General features: G+C 35.2%; 1 long non-coding RNA gene across 1 annotated transcript in view; it reads right to left on the reverse strand.

Moving 5' to 3' along the window:
* LOC136312569 (uncharacterized) overlaps positions 1-23,227 on the reverse strand; it is a 57,132-nt gene that overhangs the window by 28,191 nt on the left and 5,714 nt on the right. The window contains exon 2 of the long non-coding RNA XR_010727014.1: positions 8,707-8,806. This is a non-coding gene — a long non-coding RNA (uncharacterized lncRNA). The remainder of the gene's footprint in view (positions 1-8,706; positions 8,807-23,227) is intronic.

Genomic DNA, 23,227 nt, shown 5'->3' on the forward strand with positions numbered 1-23,227 from the left:
AGAGCAAATAGTGCTTAATACAATAAAATTTAGTTCAAGTATTTTTTCTCACTTTCCACTACATTTGTGAAAAATTCTCCATGCCATATACATTAATTAGATAATTTGCTAACTCCTTTTTATAACTTAGAAACACACTGTTACTTTATAATGTAAAACAAATTCTGACTACTTGTGTTTCTCTTGGCTTGTAAAATTAAATTGAAAAGAAGCACTGAATCATTTGAAAACTCAGTATGAAAGCAAGTAGAAAATTTTTCATGTTATAGTGGTGAAAGGGTATTTTAAAAATATTCATGTGAACAGTATAGAATAAATATACACATATAAGAAAAATGTAATTATATATATTTATAGTCTTACCACACCCAAACTTAAATCCATAGTTATTTAGATTTATATGACATTTAGATATTATTAACAGCTCAATCCCAAGTACACTGAAATAAAATCTAGATTATTGAGTGGGTATTGTAAAGTGAATTTTAAGCAACTAAAGTGAATAGTCTCATTTCCAACATGACTTTCATGATATATCTATCTATATCTATATCTAGATAGATAGATAGATAGATAGATAGATAGATAGATAGATAGATATATTACAGATGGGGTCTTCTCAGTTTATTTACTGTATTTTTCAGTCCATAAGATGTACTTTTTTCCCCAAAAGTGGAGGGGAAAATGCCCGTGCATTTTATGGAGCAAATGTTCATTTTTTTTTTAGCTGCTACGGGTTCCCGTACAACTAGAAGAGTATTTGAACATTAAAGTCTCTTCTCATTTGCTAATAACAGTGCTAATGGTTAATTCTGCTATTGAGTTTACATTGTTGAAATATTATTGTGGCATATTTTAACACACCATTTGGTTCACAATATTTTTTTCTTTATTATTTTCCTTCTTAAAACTCTAGGTGCGTCTTATGGTCAGGTGCGTCTTATGGAGCGAAAAATACAGTATTTGGATCTTCCTCTTTTCCCCACCTCTTATGGGAGGGGAAGAGAGAGAGTGAGAAGAGGGAGGAAGACAGGTGGAGAATCAGATAACTGCTTCTCCTGGATGACCTGACCCGGAAATTGAACCCAAGACATCACACACCAGGCCGACACTCTACACTGAGCCAGTTGGCCAGGGCTTATAATTCTTCCTTTAAAGGACAGTGTCAAGAATTGGTAAGAAGAGAATGGTGCTCATCACAGGAGTATGTGTCAGGAGACCTAACCACCTATATGGCTGTGGTTAAACCACTTACCCATTCTATGAATTCAGGATGTCCAGAGCTCACCACTCTAAAGTGCCTCTTTCTGTTATTACTACTATCATCCCGCCCCCTACTCAAGTGCTAAATAATTATATTTTTTAATTTAAAAAAATCCCTCATACACATCTCTACTGCTCATTCCATGTGGATTACATCTAGGCCTTCATATCTCTCCAGAGTTTGGAGAGCTTCTTGGTTGGCGAACAAGAACATATCCACATGGTCAGAGAGTGGCACACCCAACTCTACAGAGACAGAAGCTCCTGTGCCTGTGATCCTTCTGGACCTTATGTTATGTATCTCTTCATCTGAAACTGTTTGTCTTTTACTCTTTAATATCTTTTGTAATAAACTGGTAATCTAGTGTGTACATTGTTTTCCTGAGTTCTGTGAGCTGCTCTAGCAAATTAACCTAACCCAAGGAGGGTGTTGTGGAAATGTTTCATTTATAGTCAGTCAATCACATACATGGTTAACAACCTGGTTTTGCAATTGGTGTCTGAAGTGAGGTGTCAAGGGGAGTCTTGTGGAACTGAGCTTTTAATTTGTGGAACCTGAAGTTAATTCCAGCTAGTATCAGAAATAAATTGATCATAGAATACACAGCTGATGTTATAGACTTGTTGGTATGGAAAAATCCCACATAAATTTGCAGTATAGAATATTTGCTCTGGTCAGTTGGCTCAGTAGTAGCATGTTGGCCCAGCATGTGGATGTCCAGGGTTCGATTCTGGTCAGGGCACACATCTGCTTCATCTGCTTTTCCACCCCTTCCCCTCCCCTATCTCTCTCTCACTCTCTTTTCTTTTCTGGAGCCATGGCTCGATTGGTTTGAGTGCATTAACCCGGGGCACTGATGATGGCTCAGTGGAGCCTCCACCTCAGGGATAAAAATAACTCAGTTGTGAGCATGGCCCCAGATGGTGTTGCCCAGTGGATCAAGTTGGGGCGCAAGTGAGAGTCTCTCTCTTCAAATCCCCTTCTCTCACTTGGAAAAAAAGAAAAATAAAAAGAATATTCAGTGAATGGTGAGTAAAGGAAAACAAGAGTGTTTCATTACACTTCAGGATGGGGTTTTATGGCAAAAATCCTTCTAATCTATTAAAACTATTTCTAGTCTCTTCCTACTTGATGCATCTTACTTCACTACTGATTCAATCTTCATGAAGCAGGATGACGTGGCTTCAATTTAATACTCCAGTCCTAACTATCTGTTTTTAGTCTCTACCTTACTATTTTAGTACTACTACTAATCTGACCACTCACTGTCTTCAAGAATAATTTGAGCATTTCTCATCTATGCCTTTGCTCTGGCTCTTTACATGACTCTCTAAAGTATGCTTCAAATCATTTCTGTATCCTTAAGATATTTTACAAATATCCATCTCCAGTAAATCCTGATTAATTCCCCATGTCAAAAGGATCTCTAATCACTTGAGCCAACATAACACTTTGTTCATATAACTGCTCTCTCTTTATTGTTTCTTTAATGTGAAGAACATAAGCTTTAGGGCAGGATTAATCTCAATCTATTTACTATGTGACCTCAAGCAAGTATCTTAACTTTACGGAATCATAGGCTTGCTTATAAAATGGGGAGGAAGGTAAGACATACTCACCTTGAAGGTTTATGTGAGACTAAAATGCAACAAAGTATATAAAGAGATCAATCCAGAGCTGGCACAAAAATAAATAGTAACAACTTGGCTACTTCCAACTAAATTTTATAAACTCTATATATAGATAAAAAAAATTATTGTCTGAATTAAGATGTGGTTTAGAGATAAAATACATACTAGATTTCCAAGACTTGATACAATAACAACAAAAAGAATGTAAAATATCTAAGAGTCTTTTACATTGATTACATGATTTTTTATAATTGATTTTAATAATTGTTGAAATGATATTTTATTAAAATAAATTTCACCTGTACCTTTTTATTAAAAAAGAATGGTAACTATTTAATTACTTATATTAAATAATATATGAATTAAAATTTATAATTAAATAAAATGCATACTTCATAAATGGCAGAAGTTTAATAATTACTGACTTTGAGTTTAAAGACTAGAAAATTCATCACTTGAAAATTTGTCCTCTATCAATAAGTAGGCCACATACTACCATGCTGAGAATGACTACACTGTGCAGTCTTAGAGGTTTTTCTGCACAAATAACCAAGGAAATGTCTGTTATTAAGAACCTACCACAGTAACAAACAAATTTAAAAGTAGCTGAAAAAATTAGAGCAGGAAATAAGTACCCAAAGCTTGCCAACTGTCAGAAAAAATGCTAACCTGCTTGAATATTTTCTTGTTTTCTTCTTATAAATACAGGAGAGCTGATGTACTAAAATTTGTGATCCAAAACTAAATATAGTGAGACACAAATAACTGTGTAAATGTTTTGGTTGTGTAACCTATTCCATGTTGGTTGATGGAACTTAGGGAAACAGACAGTGATGTCCATGACTGTTTGATCATTGACACATCCTGTATTATGCAAGTATGAAATAGGGCAGTGAAAGGGGATGCTCTCATTGGAAAGTGTGACCTGTGTGTTATTTCTGGCTCAGAATTGATGTTAACAGAGAAAATGGCAAGGTGCTCAGGAGGGACCATATTTCTTTAACTGAGTACCAGCAAAACCAATTCAAAAATCATTATACTTCCATGGGACTTCCTGTCAACATTTCAAGCCCTAGATAGTCAACAAATAAAAAAGGCAACTTGGTAATGAAATGGAAGAAAAAGAGAAGAAGAGCTCTTAAATTTACAATGGTGATGACCCTTAAAAGAACTAGGAAACTTCCAATTGAGGTATTTAACTAGTAATTCTTCCTTCCCATTTGGTCCTAAACACTTTCATCTTCAATTTCTGAGTAAAATTCTGTAACCTGCTATTCGACCCACTCTCTTTCCTACTGGCCTTCTATGATCAGGATAAGGACTAAGCTCTTTGTATGAGATGCATTCAATACTGGTTATTCACAATGGTTGAGAAAAGTTTGGATTGTAATATATTTCTGGAAATAATTCATTACAGTGTATACAATGTATTCATATTAGCAACCTTTTTTAGAGACGATAGTCTGGCACAACAAAACAGAATTCTACTCTTGCTTCTTTCTTATTTTTAAATTTCTTCATTTATTAAAATGAGGATAATAATAGTAAACTCCTTTGAGAGTTTTTGAGAGGATAGAATTTAAAAATTCACACATAGTTCCTGGCATTTAATAAGTACTTTATAAAATGTAGTTATCATTTTTAAGATACTGCCTTAATTATGCCATTCAGCAAATATCTATTTTGCATAATGCCTAAAGATAAAAAAACTGTCATTCTTGTCCTCGAGATGATCTCATGTTATAAGAAGTAACATGATTTCTTACAAAACAAGATTCAAATCAGTAGATGCTATGAGAGATTTAAGGGCAATGATCTAATTCAATCTGAGATTGAGGAAGATGGTATCAGGCAAGACTGTGAAGGACAGGTGATGAATTCTGAAGGATTTAATAAAGAAGACAGAAGAAAGTCACTGAATAGTCCCAGAGATCAGAGAGAGACTAGTGTGTCAGAGAAATGGAAAGGGGCACTGCAAAATAGTTTAGAAGTTGTCAGAGGTTGGGGAAAACATGGAGAAATGAGGCTGTTGTGCAATGAGGCTGGCCATCTGCCCAGGCCAAGAGCTTTGTATGCCAGGGTTAGGAGGTTGAATTTCATCCTGAAGGAAATTAGTAGTCACAGAAATTTTTAAGGGACAGTTGGGTAATGGCAGGATTAAATCCACATTTTTTAAAAGATGACTTTCAGCAGCCAGTTTAGATTCGAAAGATTATACAAAAGAAAGGAGACTAGTTGAAGAGCCATTGCAACAGCCACAGTAAAAGAGGTAAATTAGGCAGGGAGAATAAAAAGGAAGGTTCAAACTTTTTGTGGTAATTCATTCTTGTTTACTCAACCAACATGATCTTATTTTTTGTAACATGATCTTATTTAAGTTAATATTTAATTTCTTTTTTAACTTTTTTCAATGAGGTTACAGATTTCTAAAATTTATTATTTTATTTAAAACAGTACACATTTTTTTCTAAGTGAGAACCTGAAAAATAGTGTGAATGATTTGAAAAGCCAATCAGATTGCTGAATAAAAAAATGTAAGTGAGCAAAAGTAATCAGGAAAAATTACTATACTATATTTTCTGCTTGCTTTGTATCAGTCATATTGCCCAGCCATTTAAGTGTCACACAAACAATAAAAGCAAAAACAAACAAGTGAGCTACTGTACAATAAAGGAAGTCATGAACAACATAAAAAAGCAACCTAAGGAGTAAGAAAAATTATCTGCAATCATATATCTGATGAGAAGTTAATATTAAAAATGTATAATGAACTCATAAAACAAAAAATTAATAGCAGACAAAAGAGTTGCATAGATATACTTTTTAATTTTTTAGTTTAGACAATTAAATTTAACAGGGGGATATTGGTCAATCAGAATACATAGATTTAGAGAAAACAGCATAGATATTTTTTCAGTGATAACATACAAATGGACAACATGAAAATGTTCTCAACATCACTAATTATCAGGGAAATGCAAATCAAAACCACAATAAGATATCATTTTACACCTGTTAGTATGGCCAATATATAAAATACAGAAGAAAGAGAGAGACAATTGTTGCTGAAGATATGGAGAAAGGGGATCAAATGTTCATTGTTGGCACCAAAGTAAATTGGCTGGCGATGCCACTCTGGAAAAGAGTACAGGGGTTCCTCAAACTGAAAAATAGAACAATCATATGATCCAGTAATCCTACTTCTAGGTAAATATCTGAAGGAAATAAAAGCATTATCTCAAAGAGAGACCTTCATTCCCCTTTTTATTTCAGCATTCTCTTTATTTATTTTTTTAGGTGAAAAAAGGGGAGACTGTGAGGCAAACTCATGCATGTACCCTGAACAGGATACATGCAGCAACCCCATCTTGGAGCCAATGTTTGAATCAATCGAGCTACTTTTAGTGCCTGAGGCTGATGCACTTGGGACCAACCGAGCTATCTTCAATGCCTAAGGCCATGTTCAAACCAACTGAGTCACTGGTTTCAGGAGAGGGAAAGGGAGAGAGAGAGAGGGGAGGGGAGAGAAGCAGATGATCACTTCTCCTGTGTGTCCTGAACAGAAATCAAACCCAAGTCATCCATAAGTGAGGCTGACATTCTATCCACTGAGCCACCAGCCAGAGCTCAGCATTATTCTTAGTATCCAAGACATGAACACAACCTAAATTTCCATCAATGAATAAGTTAAAAAAGTTGTGGTATAGGTATAAAATGGAATATTATTCAGCTATAAAAAAGAAGGAAATCCTACTATTTGAGACAACATGGGCTAAATCTTGAGGGCATTATGTTAAGTGAAATAAGTTTGAGAAAGACAAATACTATATGATCTCACTTATATGTGGAATCTAAAAAAATCAAACTAATAGAAACAGAGATCAGAATGGTGGTTGACAGGGACAGAGAGGTCAGGGGAATGGGGAAAAGTTGGTTAAAGGGCACAAACATTCAGTTAGCTGGATAGCTCAGTTGGTTAGAGCATCACCCCAGAAGCAGAGGTGGCGGGTTTGATCCCCAGTCAAGGTGCATACGAGAATAGATTGATGTTTCTCTCTCTTTCTCTTTTCCTATTTCTAAAATCAAGTATAAATAAATAAACAAACAAATAAATAAGTAAACAGACAAACAAATAAAAAGTTCTGGGGATGTAATGTATAACATGGTGGTTATAGTTAATACCATATTTTATGCTTGAAATTTGCTAAGAAAGTAGAACTTAAATGTTCTCTCTCTCATACACACACAATGGTAATTATGTGAGGTGATAGACATGTTAATTAACTTTATTGTGATAATAATTTCACAATATATTCATATATCAATTATCACATTATACCTCTTAAACTTCTATGATTTTATTATTCAATTATATCTCAATAAAGCTGGGAAAAGAAAAGGAAATGCCTCAAGACAAGTCCTAAGGAGACAAGTAGTAAGTAACACGCTCATTTTTACCTAGCAGATCCTGTCCCTAGGAGAAGTCTAGAATTTGCCAAAGGCCACCAACCTAATGTCTGCATTATCTCAGGAGATGTCACAGATAAAGAAGGTCACATGAGAAGAAGTTTGGGCATTTCATGATGGGAAGGAAAAGATGGGACCGATTAACTTCCTGATCTGGGGACATTATGCAGAATATCTCTAAACCCTAAAATCTTGTTACACACACACACATACATACACACACACACACACACACACACACCTTTCATGTTAACTAAGGTAAAAAAAATCTTTTCATAGAGAGATAAGGGAGGTACAATTCACTTTCTACCACAAATAGGGTGTAAATTTTCTCTGTCTTTAGGTAACATTTGCCCTAGTCCATGTATGGGCATCTGTTTCACAGTCTTCACTCCTTCCTATCTTCATATTTACCTCCTAAGAAAAATAGATGGAATTACCCACTGAAAGCAAGGAACAAGGCCAATGAATCCTTTAATATTGGGTTTTAACTGCAGGAGAAGGCTGAAAAAGAGAAGGTCTTCTCTTGTGGCAGATCACACCAAAAAAGAAATGAAGTGATAAGAATAAGGAATGTAGTTTTGATTAAAACATAAAAGAGCATTGGTAAATCCCATATAAGGCCAGGATTTATCATGGGCTTTTATAGGAAAGGGCTGTGAACACTAATTGTGCTTCCTTTTGTTCATTTATATTTTTCCAGAAAACTACTCTATACCTGATTAAGGAGTTAAACTCTTCTGTATTTAATCTTTGGTATGCTCTTGATAACCTTTACGAGCATTTAGTGCCCTACATTTCTGGGTTTGATCCTTGTCCTGCTAATCTCTTAGCATGCCTTCTTTTTTCTTTTTTACTTAACAAAGGAGACTAGCAATATATTAGACATTTATTTACCAATAATTAGTCGTTAGTGGATTAAGATAATATTTTTATCCCATCAAGGCCAGGAATAATGACATCATCCAGGACTTTCAAGTGGTTCTTTAGAGCTTACACATTTTATCTAATTCTTTTTCTTTCTTTCTTTCTTTTTCTAAACAGTCTTGTATAGAGATAAGGATAAGTCTAATCAAGATGAGAAAACACAAATAAAGTTAAGTCAAATAACTTGCCAGTCAATAGGTACAGTGCTGCATTCTTTTGAATGACATAGTAAGGTTCTGATTGCCAGTCAACATGTCAGTGAAATCCAAAACAATTAATAAATAAGTGTATGTGTGTGGTGGTGGGAGGTTAGGTAGTAAAATCAAACAGTTGCCATTATACAAACAAAACAATTGAATAATTTTTAAAATGTTTGTAGAGTGGTAAATAGTGGGATTTAAATGATTTTTATATTACCTTTCATAAAGACTGGAGACTGAATAAATCTGAGATTCAATCCAGGATTACTCTGCTGCTCTCTAAGCAAACATGGTGCTTTTCCTTTGAGACGCTTTTTCTATTTAGATAGAAAAGAAAATTCAGTAAGCAATATCTTACTGGTGTCTTAACCATCTATAAACCCACTATTATTTAAAAAAATAAATAAAAAAGTTTTCAGGTTTCTTGGTTATTTAAAGCAAGTAAATTCATACTGACCATACTTTTTTATTCTTCTGTTGTACATTGACTTAATCCATAGCTGAATTGAGATTATACAGTATCTTAAAAAATAAAACAATGCAGATGAAAGACTAATGAAATTCTTTTTTTAAATTTCTTTTCATAAAAATTTTATTTATTTATTTATTTTTATTTTTATTTTTTTTTACAGAGACAGAGAGAGAGTCAGAGAGAGGGATAGATAGGAACAGACAGACAGGAATGGAGAGAGATGAGAAGCATCAATCATCAGTTTTTCATTGCGACACCTTAGTTGTTCATTGATTGCTTTCTCATATGTGCCTTGACCGTGGGGCTACAGCAGACCAAGTAACCCCTTGCTCAAGCCAGCGACCTTGGGTCCAAGCTGATGAGCTTTGCTCAAACAAATGAGTCCGCGCTTAAGCTGGCGAGCTCAGGGTCTTGAACCTGGGTCCTCTGCATCCCAGTCCGACGCTCTATCCACTGCGCCACTGCCTGGTCAGGTAGACTAATGAAATTCTAGAGGTCAATCCCTGCTTTCATTTGCCACAAAATTCCTCCCACATTCCTAGCTTCTCCAAAAAAAGTAATAGCAATTACTGAAGAACTAAAGAAAGTAATACAGGGGGTCCTCAGGTTACAATCCAGTTCCCTTCCTGTGACAGTGATGTAACCTGAATTTTTCTTGTAAGGCAAAACACACCCTAGTCTAAGTCACTTACCTATCCTAACACAATCGTACAATCAAAACCTAGAACATAAAAACATGACTAAGCCACAGAAAAATGAAATGGACATAAATATACTGTACTGTACATTGTATTGTAGTAACAGAAGAAATGACAAAAAAAAAATGAGTGTGAAAATTAGTATGACTCTAACGATGTAAGCCGAAAGACTCACGTTTCAATTTTTTAAAGTTTTTATGGGAGTGAGCATCATAAATTTGATATGTCATGTGTCAAGACTGTCATATCCTGAGGACCCCCTGTACTTGTAAAGAAATAGTTTCAGTTAGCATAGTGTGGAGATTAGACTAATTAATCTGTTATTCTAATCAAACTGTATATAACTACTAGAATGAGCCAAAATCTGAATACTTCACTGTACTTTTTCTTCACTGATGACAAGCAAATAATACATTTTTCTCTTTTCCTCAATATCACTTAAAATGTGTGCCCTCCTTTTCTTGAGCAGTAGTAAAATGCATTGAATAGTCACTTTATTTAGATCAATTTATTTCCATTGTAAAGAAGGCACTACCAGCTTAGCTTTCTGTCATGACTATGAACTTTGTTATCACATATATCCTTTAAACACACAGCATCTCTTTCTTCTTCCTTATCCAGGCTGTCACCAAATCCTTTTACTTCTTTCCCAGCAGTCTCTGAAGCCCTATCTCTTTGGTCTTTGCCAAAGCACATATGCTGATTAGGTCTACTTTTAGTGTTTTCTTTTGTTTGCTTTAAACTTCTTGATTTCCCTCTCCCTGCTTGCCTTCTCAGTGCAAGAATCATATTTTGTTTCTGAGGTTTTCATTAAAGCACTAAAAGGATTTTTTCCCTTTCCAAATGAAGTTTAAAAACTCCATCTAACAAGCAAACTTGCGGTTCCCAGGAGACAGAAATCAAGGTGTACATTTTGACGTACCATGTGTTTATCTTCCGATTAATTTCCCAGGAAGGCCGTTATGTAATATAAAATGTATACTACTATCTAAAAAAAATACTTTAATATTACCTGTACTTTTTGATTGCCTATTAGATACCAGCCACTTTATGTAAATAATGATGTTTAATTCTAACAACTGTGTACATAAGTACCAACCCCACTCATCAACTGAAGAGACCGAATGCAGATAATTTACTTGTGATTTGTTCCATATCACACAGCCTCCTATTAATAGCAACTTATCTTTTATCTCACTTTTTGCTCTTTCTTCTCTCTTAGTAGCATGATAAATTTCTTTGTGCTGGCTTCATTTTCTTCAAGATTTCTTAATGAATCTGAGTTGACCAGAAATATGGTTCTTGTCTCAGTAGTCTTTTTTTTTTTTTTTTTTTTTGGACACCTTGCAGTAAAGCTCTGGGCTTAAACTATGGGAAAAATTAGCATTGTCTGAGCTCTCAGCTAGATATTAAAAGTGGAGTTTTGGCTACTTTCTATTAGCAAAGATTAATTGTGACCTCAAATTTAAAGGCAGGAGGTAATATTTAAGATAAAACAAGTTTTTGAAAAAAGGCAGAGAAGAATTTGAACATATCTTGCAAGGTAGGTCCAGAGAATGCCAAAGACAAGAAGGGCATTGACTAGGCCTCTCAGGAGTAACAGAAATTTAAGAACAGCAAAACATTAATTGCCGAAGATTTAGGAAGCACCCAAAGGTCTTCTGACTTCCCAAGTTGTTATATCTAAAATGCCTCCCTTGGCCCTGGCCGGTTGGCTCAGTGGTAGAGCGTCGGACTGGCGTGCAGAAGTCCCGGGTTCGATTCCCGGCCAGGGTACACAGGAGAGGTGCCCATCTGCTTCTTCACCCCTCCCCCTCTCCTTCCTCTCTGTCTCTCTCTTCCCCTCCCTCAGCGAGGCTCCATTGGAGCAAAGATGGCCCGGATGCTGGGGATGGCTCCTTGGCCTCTGCCCCAGGCACTAGAGTGGCTCTGGTCGCGACAGAGCGACGCCCCAGAGGGGCAGAGCATCACCCCCTGGTGGGCAGAGCGTCACCCCTGGTGGGCGTGCCGGGTGGATCCCGGACAGACGCATGCGGGAGTCTGTCTGACTGTCTCTCCCCGTTTCCAGCTTCAGAAAAGTACAAAAAAAAAAAAAATGCCTCCCTTTTTTCCTTTTCATCTTCATTATTAAATTGACCACTTATTAAACCCAGTGATATATATTCATTTTCCATTTACTCTTTATAATTACATGAGTTTGATGCTGTTGTTTTCTTTTTGGTTTATTTATTTATTTTTGCCAGAGAGAGACAGACAGACAAGAAGGGAGAGGGATAAGAAGCATCAGCTCATAGTTGCGGCACTTTAGTTGTTCACTGATTGATTGATTCTCACATGTGCCTTTACTGAGAGTGGGGCACTCCACCCAGCCCAACTAGTGATGCTTTGCTTAAGCCAGCTCCTTGGGATTCAAGCCAGTGACCATGGGATCATGTCCTTGATCCCATGCTCAAGTCAGTGACCCTGCGCTCAAGCTGGTGAGCCTGTGCTCAAGCCGATGAGCCAGCTTTTAAGCTGGCAACTTTGTGGTTTCAAATTTGGGACTTCAGCATCCCAGGTTGATGCTCTACCCATTGCTGCACCACCGGTCAGGCACTATGTAATAAAAATGTTTTAGAGAGGCTAAGATCACATATTAGTAGAAAATAAAAGAGGGAGAATTTAAACCTAATTCACTCTGACCTCAAAAATTAGAGTTCTTAACCATTACTCTCAACTGATTATTATAAAGGTTTCTATATATCCTCCTTTGTTTTACTGAGGTAAGAAGATGATATGAGGCTATCCTTCACTTCAAAAATTCTATAGATCAAGAATGGAGGTTGACAAGAGAAAGAAAATTATGTTATGTAAAAAGTTAATGCAGAGAAATTAGCCCAGAGTTCTAGCTCTATTAAGTGGCTGAAAAAAACAAACCGACATTTTTTTTCCTGTACCTTGTCCTCAACCCCATTCTCCAAAAGTAAATTAACCAAAGTTTTCTTCTCTAGAAGACTCTCTAGAAACAATTTGCATAAAATATAAGCAGCAAACAAAAGCAAAGAGCAATACTGAAAGGGAAGCATAGAAAGATAACTATGTTTATTGCTCTTCATCTTAAACAATATGCTAAACGAGGATTGTAAATAATTTCATAATATATTAAGCTTACAAAAGCAAGATATAGAATAACGTGTTTTGAACCATTCTCTCCCCAGAAAAATAAGCAAATAAAGTTTCCCCCTAAGACATATATGTGGGTTATGTGTGAATGAAAGGAAAGAGGAGGACCTGGCCGGTTGGCTCGGTGGTAGCTCCTTGGGTGGATGTCCTGGGTTTGATTTTCGGTCAGGGCACACAAGAGAAGCAACCATCTGCTTCCAGACTCTGCCCACTCTCTCTTCTCTCTCTCTCTCTCTCTCTTTCCTTCCACAGTCATGGCTCAACTGATTTGAGCACATTGCCCGGGCACTGAGGAAGGCTCTGTAGAGCCTATGCCTCAGGTGTTAAAAATAGCTCGGTTGCAAGCATGGCCTTAGATGGACAGGACATCAGAGGTGGATCCTGGTTGGGATGCATTGTGGGAGTCTATTTTCCCTCCTCTCATTTGGAAACAAAGAAGGAAAAAAAAAGAAAGGAGAGAGGAATGCATAGCATTGGCTACCACAAGAGGCTATAATTGGAACAAGGGAGTGTGTCAAAAATTACTGTTATGTTTACGAATCTCTGAATTGCATTATTTCACTATGTCAAGCATGTGTTCTGTTTGTAATATGGAAGGCATAAAAGTAGAGAAAAGCAGGCATCATTTTAACAAGTGAAATAAATCTTACTGCTTCATATTGTAAGACTGCTTTAAGAATCAAAGATAGAGCCATAAGAAATGATAAATATGAATGTTCATTTATAAGGACAATGTAAAATACAATGAAATTGTTTTGAAAAATTTAGGATGTTTTATCTATCATCTCTCTCTCTCTCTTTCTCTCTTTTTTTACTATTACTTAAGGAAAGGGAGAATAACAAGGACGAGTGAAGAAATGGTATTCTTGATTCAGTGTCAGGCCCTATATTCAGATTTTTATAAAATTGATCTCATGTAGTCAATGAAGTCAATACCCTAAAGCATTATTATTTCTATCTTACAGGTAAAAAAATAGAGAAGTAGAGATGCCTGTATCATGCCCTAGATCCTAACACTAGTGTCAAAGTCAGGAGTGAAATCAAGGTCGGTGAGACATCAAAGTTCATGTTTTTTCTTTGCTCCACAATAATTGGAGCTTTACCAATAAATGCCATAAAATGCATTTATTAGACTGAAACATTGAAATTAAAAAGTTTTTTTTAAAAAAATTGTGAGCATGTATTTTTCTGCAAGGAGTTATATACCCCAAAACCACATTCCTCCCTGATGAGGTCGACCCAATGCTGATATTGTCACTTTAACCAGGACTTTTTTCCTAAACAAGATTCAGAGTGTAGACAAATATAAATAGCAGAGGAAGAAGAAATAGCTCCAAATTGATTTCTGCTCTTGTCAGGAATTTGGTCCTTAGTTTTGTCTCTGCAAATCATCTGACCATAATATTAAAGAATGTAACGTTCTTTATGATTTTGTTCTTTTGTTCAAAAGGAAACTATATAACAGCTGATATTCATTAAGCATTTTTTATGAGCCCAATGTTTCTATCATCTATAGTCTTTACCATAATTCAGCAGGATAAATGTTATCACCTATTGATCAAAGAGAGAAAGAGAGGTTTTGAGAATGAATACTTTTTCCCAAAGTGAGAGATCCATGACTCCAGCACACATGTGTATGACGTCAGAACCTGGCCTGTAAGATCATGAAGGGGGAAAAAAAAGAAAAAAAAGAAAAGAAGTAGAGCATTTTAGGCCTACAGAAGTGACCAGGGGAGGAGAGCGGACTAGATTTGGATGTGACAAAGAACAGTGACAAAAACATCTTCACAAACAGTTCTATGAATGAACAAGCAGGGGTTTTTTTTTGTTTTTTTTTTTTTTTTTTTTTTTTTTGGTTTTGAACAAGCTGGTTTCACTTAACTTTTCTGTAAAGGAAATATTTCTGCCCTAATGAAGACAAAAAGGTAAATATTAATAAATATTGCAAATGTACTTAAGAGTTCCCTTAGCATATGACATTATCTTTTTCTTGCTATGTAAAAGTAGGTAAATATAAAATAAATAAAAATAATTTTACTATAAAAATAGTGCACGTTTTTAAAAAATAAATGACATTAAAAGATGATTGAGACTGTCCCCTTCCCCACCACCACCATTCATTTACTCTAACCTTTTGTTTTTCCCAAAGAGTAATAATTTGGTATATATCTAACTAAGACAGTTTTATTTTTTTACAAAAAGGGTATTTTAAAGTAAATATGAAGCAGGCTAGATATAAAAAAAATTGAGTTATTAGTAAGCCAGAAGTTCTTTCATGGAGCCAGGGGTGCTTGTAAAACATAAATAACATTGAACACATATCATTTTTCTCTCCCAATGAATAGATTATTCAAAATCATTAAGTCTTAAAACTGTTGAGCTATCTTTGGCCACTCTCCTTCTTAGACCCTACCCATCTAATTGTTTGGGATGTCTTCCCACCTCTAATCTAATCTCTCCTTTCTTGTTCTGCGGCTCTCCCAGTTCAGATTTCCATTCCTCTTATGTGGACAGTTGTAAGAGCCTTCTCCATAGCTCTCTAAACCCCTGGCTTCCCCCAACCCCACCAATGCTGTAAACATTTCCTTCCAGATTAATTTCCTAGAACACAGTTTTGCCTATTTATTTCTCTCATAAACTTTTCCAAATAAGTTTATTAAAGTATAATTTATATACCATAAAATTCACCTATTTTAAATATACAAATTGATAATTTTTGGTAATTTATGAAGTTGTGCAACAATCACTGAATCCAGCTTTAGAACCTTCTTAGCATTCCTAAAAAAACTTTTACGTGTGTTTGTATTTAATCCTCACTCTCTTCCTGCAGCCCTTGGCAAATCTAATTCTATCTCTATAGATTTACTTTTTTTGAATAGTTTGTATAAATAAAATCATACAGTTTGTGGAATTTCATTCTGGCTTCTTAGCATGATATTTTTAAGATTTAGTCATGTGGTAGAATTTATCAATAGTTGATAATATCCCATTGTATAGATATACTGTATTTTGTTGATCTATTCAGAAATTGATAGACGTTTGGATTGTTTCCAGTTTGGGGCTGTTACGAACAATCCTGCTGTAAAAATATATTTACAAGTTTTTATGTAGACACATGTTGTTATTTCTTTTGGATATATACTTAGAAGTAGAATTGATGGATCATACATATGATATATTTAACCATTTGAAGAACTGCCAGACTGTTTCCCAGAGTGGCTGCGTGATTTTGCATTTCCTACAGTAGTGTATGAGAGTTTGTTTCTTTCCATCTTTACCAATGCTATAATTAAGACTGTAACAGTACAGTCTTAATTATAGCCATTCTAATGGGTTGAGATTCTAGTGCACTGTGGTTTTAATTTTATTTTCTCTAATCATTAATGAAGTTGAGCATCTTTTCTTGCGATAGCCATTAGTGTATCTCCTTTAGTAAAATGTCTATTCAAATCCGCCCCCTTTTCTAATGTATCATTTGTCTTATTATCAAGTTGTAAGAGCCTATTATTATTCTGGGTACAAGTCCTTCATTGGATTAATGATTTCTAAATAGTTTCTTCCAATATGCTTTGGCTGTACATTTTTGTGCTGGTGTTTTTAACTTTAAATAATAAATTTTTAGGGGAGGGGGAGGGGAAGGGGTACAAAGAAAACTGGATAGAGGGTGACAGAGGACGATATCTCTTTGGGTGATGGTTATGCAACAGAACTAAATGACAAGATAACCTCGAAATGTTTTCTTTGAATATATGTACCCTGATTTATTGATGTCACCCCATTAAAATAAAAATTTATTTATAATAAAAAATAATAAATTTTTAGTTTTAATAATGTCCAACTTGTTAGTTAATCCAACTTGTTAATATTTTCATTTAGGTATTTATTATACATTTTGTGTCCAGTCAAAGAATTATTTGCCTAAAGTAGGTATATAACAGTTTTCTCTTGTTTCTTCTAGAAGTTTCATAGCTTTGACCTTTACATGTAGGTCTACGAGCTAATTTTTGTGTAAGACGTGAGGTAAAGGTTTTAATTCATTTTCATCTTTTTGCATGCGGACATCCAGTTGTTTCAAGAATTATTTGTTAATAAAACCTGTTTTTCTCCACTTGTGGAAAATTACTGAACTCTCAGAGGCTTTTGATGGTTCCGTACTACCTACTCATTCAGTTCACACACTGGACACTAAAGCTCTCCAAAGCTAAAAACTCAGGGACTCATCACAACTTATTCAAACTTAATACAATCTTTGACTACTACTTTCTTTCCGGTACTCTGAGTAACAAAATTAACCTAAATTATTTTATTTTTAGCCTGTAGTGCACTTGCCAGTTCAAGCTGGTTACTTGATTTATAGCATTTTTTCTCCCTAGATATTCCGATATTTAAATCTTACCCATTCATTTGAAATCCAGCTCAGTGACCTCTTAGAGGTCTTCTTTACTAGATGTAATCTTTTCCTCTCTGTGTACCCAAGGCTCTCATCTCGTTCCTCTTAGGATATGTGGCACTTTATACTTTGCATTATAATTGTTTTTGAAAATGCTTTTATCCCCATTATGGAGTTTAACTGTTCTATGGAGAGAGGGTTTGATTTGCATATAATTGATCCTACATCAGTATTTTTCTAAATGAATGAGTGAACGAATATTACTGCCCTTACATGTTTAAAGATAAGTAGTTTGAGGATATTCAAACACAATGTACTATCTGAATCCAAACCCCAGGAACTTTGCTAATTCTTCAGGAGGAAAGTTTAACCATCTTTTATCGAGAGAAAGTTACTGAGTTTGATTAAAATGTGCTTCTTTTTATCAGAAAGATTGGACTCTTATCTGCTGTATTCCAAGGAAGGGCTCAGTGACTGTTTTTTAACATAAAGATCAAAGACTTTTGTCCCCCCAATCCCTCAAAATTATAAGATATTTCAGAAAGTTAAATGTGAGGAATATTGTATTTAAATGTAAATTATTTGAATCTGAATCCTAAACATTATTCACAGTTACTCATTTGACATTTGAATCAGTGCAAGGCAAAAATGTCTTTGATTTACAGTAGTTGTGAATGTTTCCATTAGCCAGTCAATATATATATATTTTTCATAACAAATTTTGGAAGATAGGCACTCTGACTCGTGCCTCTTTATTAGAATCTTTCTTTATAAATGTTTTTTTTTCCTAGAAACCTACTAACAAAGTTTCCAAAGATCTGACTCTAGAAAACATTGAATGCATTAGAGATGCCTAACAAGGAAACCCATTACGTTCTGACTTCAAGAATTTGCCAGCACAGGAAGGTCTTTTCAAAAGTCAGGTGGGAATTCAGGATAAAACAAGGAGGTTTAAAGGAGGGTGATCTGGAGAATGACAAAAAGATCAGAGTGGGGTGGGAAGGATTATGAAAAAAGAAGAAAAGATGAGAGGGGGTAAAGTCTTTCCATAGATTGAAATAAGCTTTAGGCAATTATCTAAACTTTCAAGAGAATTATCTGAACCACACATCTAAATTTATTGAGTTCCCTCCATTGTAGCTAGTATCTGGCTAAGGTTTGCACAGTAAATTTGCTTTCTTGTGCCATGAGTGGCTTACAAGTTAAAAAGATTCAGTGAAATCTTCAAAGTAAATCTGTGTCCACCAAAGCACTTCACAGGCTTGTTTACAACTTTTCCACCTGTCTCCTAGACTGTCTCCAAGGATGCAAACTTTCAACATTACATCTGTTGTTTGAACGTGGAGCTCATTTTGTCAAAAGGAACAAAATTGAACTCTGGCCCACAATTTTAATGAATACTTTAGTCAGGATTTCAGGGACTTCCCAACAAGATGAAAGTTAACTAAGCAAGTCATAGATGCATCTAATTTTGACAATTGAACAATTCAATTGATCCACAAAGATAATTCTCAGCTGCCAGAAGAATGATTAGAAGTGTCATTTAGTTTTGCATACTACAATGTGATTCTGAATTTTAAACACATCAGGACAAAATAAAAACTGAAAAGCTCAGCTAATAGTATAAATTGAAACAAGTAACAAAAAAAGAAACTTTGGCTAAAACTGGGGAGACAGGAAAAGTAGCAAATTCATGTGTAATGCAAATTTTCAAGCACTTTACGGAAAGCTTGGTCTATAGATGTTTGAGTTCAGGTGTTAGTAGTAGTGGTAGTCTTTCAGTGGCTATGTGCTAGAATTGAGCATAGAAGTTTTAGATCTCATTTTTCTCACTCAAATAGGCCCATTTCATTTCACAGTCAGATACTTAGAACCCACAAAACAGCAGACTTACTGGGAGTAAACTACTTTGTCCCCCACAAATCAATAAGAATCACACAACTTTCATTAAACTGCTGGGGGTAAAGTGGATTGATGGCCTTTTATCTTTTATTTCTAAAATTAGTAGCCTAGTAGTGACTTAGTTAAATCTGACACATCTTGAATCTGCCTTTTTAAGTTGCAAATTTAGCAGCTACTGGTTTTATCTTTTACAGCACCTGTATTTTCACATTTTGAGGAGACTATTTTTAATGAGTGTATTGCTAACTACTTAAAAATATATATTATTCAGTTATTGCCAGATTCAATTAGATATCTTCCCTCAAATTCAGAATATGCACTTACAAAACAGACAAAAGTAAAAGCTGAGTGGAATAAGTATGGGGCCTTTGTGATACATGGAAATATATTTTGAAAAGAAACAACATTAAGATTAAAGAAGGGAGGTTTATTCAAAACATATTTTTAAATATTTAAAATAAGCAGTAAACTGGATTCAGGTACTTTTTTGCTTCTCTTTTCCTGGCACCTGAAGTAATATTAATTTTATTAACTGTATTCATTGAAAAATAAACACTCATGCACACAACATATAAATTTATTGTTTATAGAGCTCCTCAGAGTCTTTTGATTCAGATTGTTTTATTTGAGGTTGACTGAATAATTGTTAGAAAATTTATTTTTATATTTTCAGTTTTTAATCTTAGAAGATAAATTGTCAGACTCAATCAGCTTCCAAAACTGATTATTTTTTTAGAAGCTGATTTAACTTTCATGTATTGGTTTTATTTCCTTCTTTAATTACTAATTACTAAAGATTAATATATTTTAAACAAAGCCTATTCTCCATATAATCCATCTCCCATTCCTGCTTCCATCTAGCAGGAAGCCTGCTGAAAGAGGTCATAATCCCTTTGTTTGCTACATTATAAACTGTGACACTGGGAATGTTTAGGGTGGAATGATTGCTGTAAGAACATTTGTGAATAGGTAGACAGCATAGCTCATGAAAAAAATGTTTCTTTTTTTTTATGGTGAGTAAATGAACTGTGATGGATTATTTTTCCTTGATGTAACAAACTCAGTGTCTTGGGTAGGTAGTTTACTTCTAGAGAAAATAGCGTGATTTTTAGAGACTAGGCCATCCCACAAAATTAAGCATGTGTACTGAAACATTCAGCTCTGTAGTTTACCAATATGAATCTCCATTTGTGAAGTACCTGCAGATTAGTAAAGTAGTTATTCTGAGGAAATAATCTATTATAGCTCCTGCATGCTCCCCCACCCATATTTTCTTGCTTGGGTGAGTGCTTGTGCATGAGTGGATACACACACACACACACACACACACAGTCACACATGCATTCAGACAGGGTTGTGGGAAAGAAAATGCTTTTCTCTGACAAGGAATAAGGACTACCTTCATCCTTCCATTAGAAGTCTAGGGAGTTCAAATCAGTAGTCTTCAAAGTAGAATGGGAGAATAAAATACTAGAACTGTTCATATTTCTTTTGTCATTTTTTTGTGTATATGTGTATGTGACAGAGACAGAGAGAGATAGAAAGAGAAACAGATAGGGATAGACAGGCAGGAAGGGAGAGAGATGAGAAACATCAATTCTTCGTTGCGGCACCTTAGTTGTTAATTGATTGCTTTCTTATATGTGCCTTGACCAGGGGGTTACAGGACACCGAGTGACTCTATGCTCAAGCAGCAACCTTGAGCTCAAGCTGGTGAGCCTTACTCAAACCAGATGAGCCCATGCTCAACCTCAGGGTCTTGAATCTGGTCCTCAGTGTCTCAGTCTGATGCTCTATCCACTGCGCCACAGCCTGGTCGGACTCTTTTGTCATAATTTTCATTTTAATGTTTCTTAAAGTGAAGAATATATTAGTAAGTAGTACATTCCTATTTATAAATAAATATACACATATTAAAAAGTGTCTGACATAATCTTGTATAGAGAAAACCCCAAAGAATATTAGAAACAATATTAGACACAATAGAAACAATAGAAAATAGAAACAATAAAAAGAATGCTAGAAACAATAAACCAACACAGTAAGGTCACAGGATACAAAATTAATATACAAAAGTCTATTGCTTTCATATACGCCAACAATGAAACTTCTGAAAACAAACTAAAAAAAAATCTCTTTTACAGTTGCAACTAAAAAAATAAAATACCTAGGAATAAACATAATAAAGAATGTAATGGATCTCTATACTGACAACTACAAAGCATTACTAAAGAAAATTTAAAAAGACACAATGAAATAGAAAAATATCCCAGGTTCTTGGATAGGAAGAATAAATATAGTTAAAATGACCATATTACCCAAAGCAAAATACAAAATTAATGCAATTCCCACCAAAACCCAATGTCATTTTTTAAAGAAATGGAACAAAAAAATCACCAGGTTTGTATGGAACCACAAAAAAACCCAAATAGCCAAAGTAATCTTGAGGAAAAATAAATGAAGTTAGAGGCATTATAATACCTGACTTCAAATTATACTACAAAGCCACAATAATAAAAAAAGCATGGTATGGGCAGAAAAATAGATAGACCAATAGAACAGAATCAAAATCCCAAAAGAAAACCACATATATATGGGCAAATCACTTTTGACAAAGGAGCCAGACAAAAACACACAATTGAGTAAAGAAAGCCTCTATAATAAATGGTGCTAGGAAAATTGGAAAGCCACATGCAAAAAAAATAAAACTTGACTACAGTTTGTCCCCTTGCACAAAAAATTAGTTCAAAATGGATCAAAGATCTAAATATAAAATCTGAAACAATAAATTACATAGAAAAAAACACAGATACTAAATTCATGGACCTTGGCCACAGAGAACATTTTATGAATTTGACCCCAAAGGCAAGGGAAGTAAAGGCAAAAATAAATGAATGGAACTGTATCAAACTAAGAAGCTTCTGCACAGCAAAAGAAACTGACAAGAAAACAAACAGACAGCCAACTAAATGGTAGATGACATTTGCAAACAACAGCTCAGATAAGGGGTTAATATCCAAAATATATAAATATAAAGAACTAACAAAAATCAGCAACAAACAAACAATACAATTAAAAAAATGGGCAGAGGACATGAACAGATATTTCTCCCAAGAATAAATACAAATGGCCAACAGATATATGAAAAAATGCTCATCTTCACTAGCTATTAGAGAAATGCAAATTAAAACTACAATGAGGCCCTGGCCTGCTGGCTCAGCGGTAGAAAGTTGGCCCGGATGTGGAAGTCCCGGGTTTGATTCCCACTCAGGGCACACAGGAGAAGTGCCTATATGCTTCTCCGCCCCTCCCCCTCTACCTTCTCTCTCTCTCTCTCTCTCTCTCTCTCTCTCTCAGGCTCCCGCAATCAAGGCTCCATTAGAGCAAAGTTGGACTGGGCCATGAGGACGGCTCCATGCCCTCTGCCTAAGGCACTAAAATGGCTCCTGCGGCAATAGAGCAATGCCCCCTGGTGGGCACGCTGGGTGGATCCTGGTGGGGTGCATGCGGGAGTCTGTGTCTCTGCCTCCCCGCTTCTAACTTAGGGGAAAAAATACAAAAAAACCCAAAAACCAAAAACCAAAAAAAAAACAAACCTACGAGATACTACCTCACACTTGTTAGATTAGCTATTATCAAGAAGACAGGTAATAACAAGTGTTGGAGAGGCTGTGGGGAAAAAGAAACACTCATTCACTGTTGGTGGGAATGTAACTTAATACAATTATTATGGAAGAAACTATGGTAGTTCCTTAAAAAATTAAGAATAAAATTACCACATGACCCAGCAATCTCGTATTGGGTATATACCCCCCAAACTCAAAAACACTGGTACATAAAGACACATGCACCATCACAGCATTATTCACAGTGACCAAGATATGAAAACCACCATATCTCTCGAATGTGCCCTTTGATAAGAGATTGGATAAAGATGTCATACGTATATACTACTCAGCCATAAGAAACGATGATATAGTATCATTTACAACAACATGGATAGACCTTGATAACATTACACTGAGTGAAATAAGTAAATCAGAAAAAGCTAAAAACTGTATGATTCCAAACATAGGTGGGATACAAAATTGAGACACGTAGACATACATATGAG

The sequence above is a fragment of the Saccopteryx bilineata genome, chromosome 9 (assembly GCF_036850765.1).
Source record: "Saccopteryx bilineata isolate mSacBil1 chromosome 9, mSacBil1_pri_phased_curated, whole genome shotgun sequence".
Lineage (NCBI taxonomy): Eukaryota > Metazoa > Chordata > Mammalia > Chiroptera > Emballonuridae > Saccopteryx > Saccopteryx bilineata.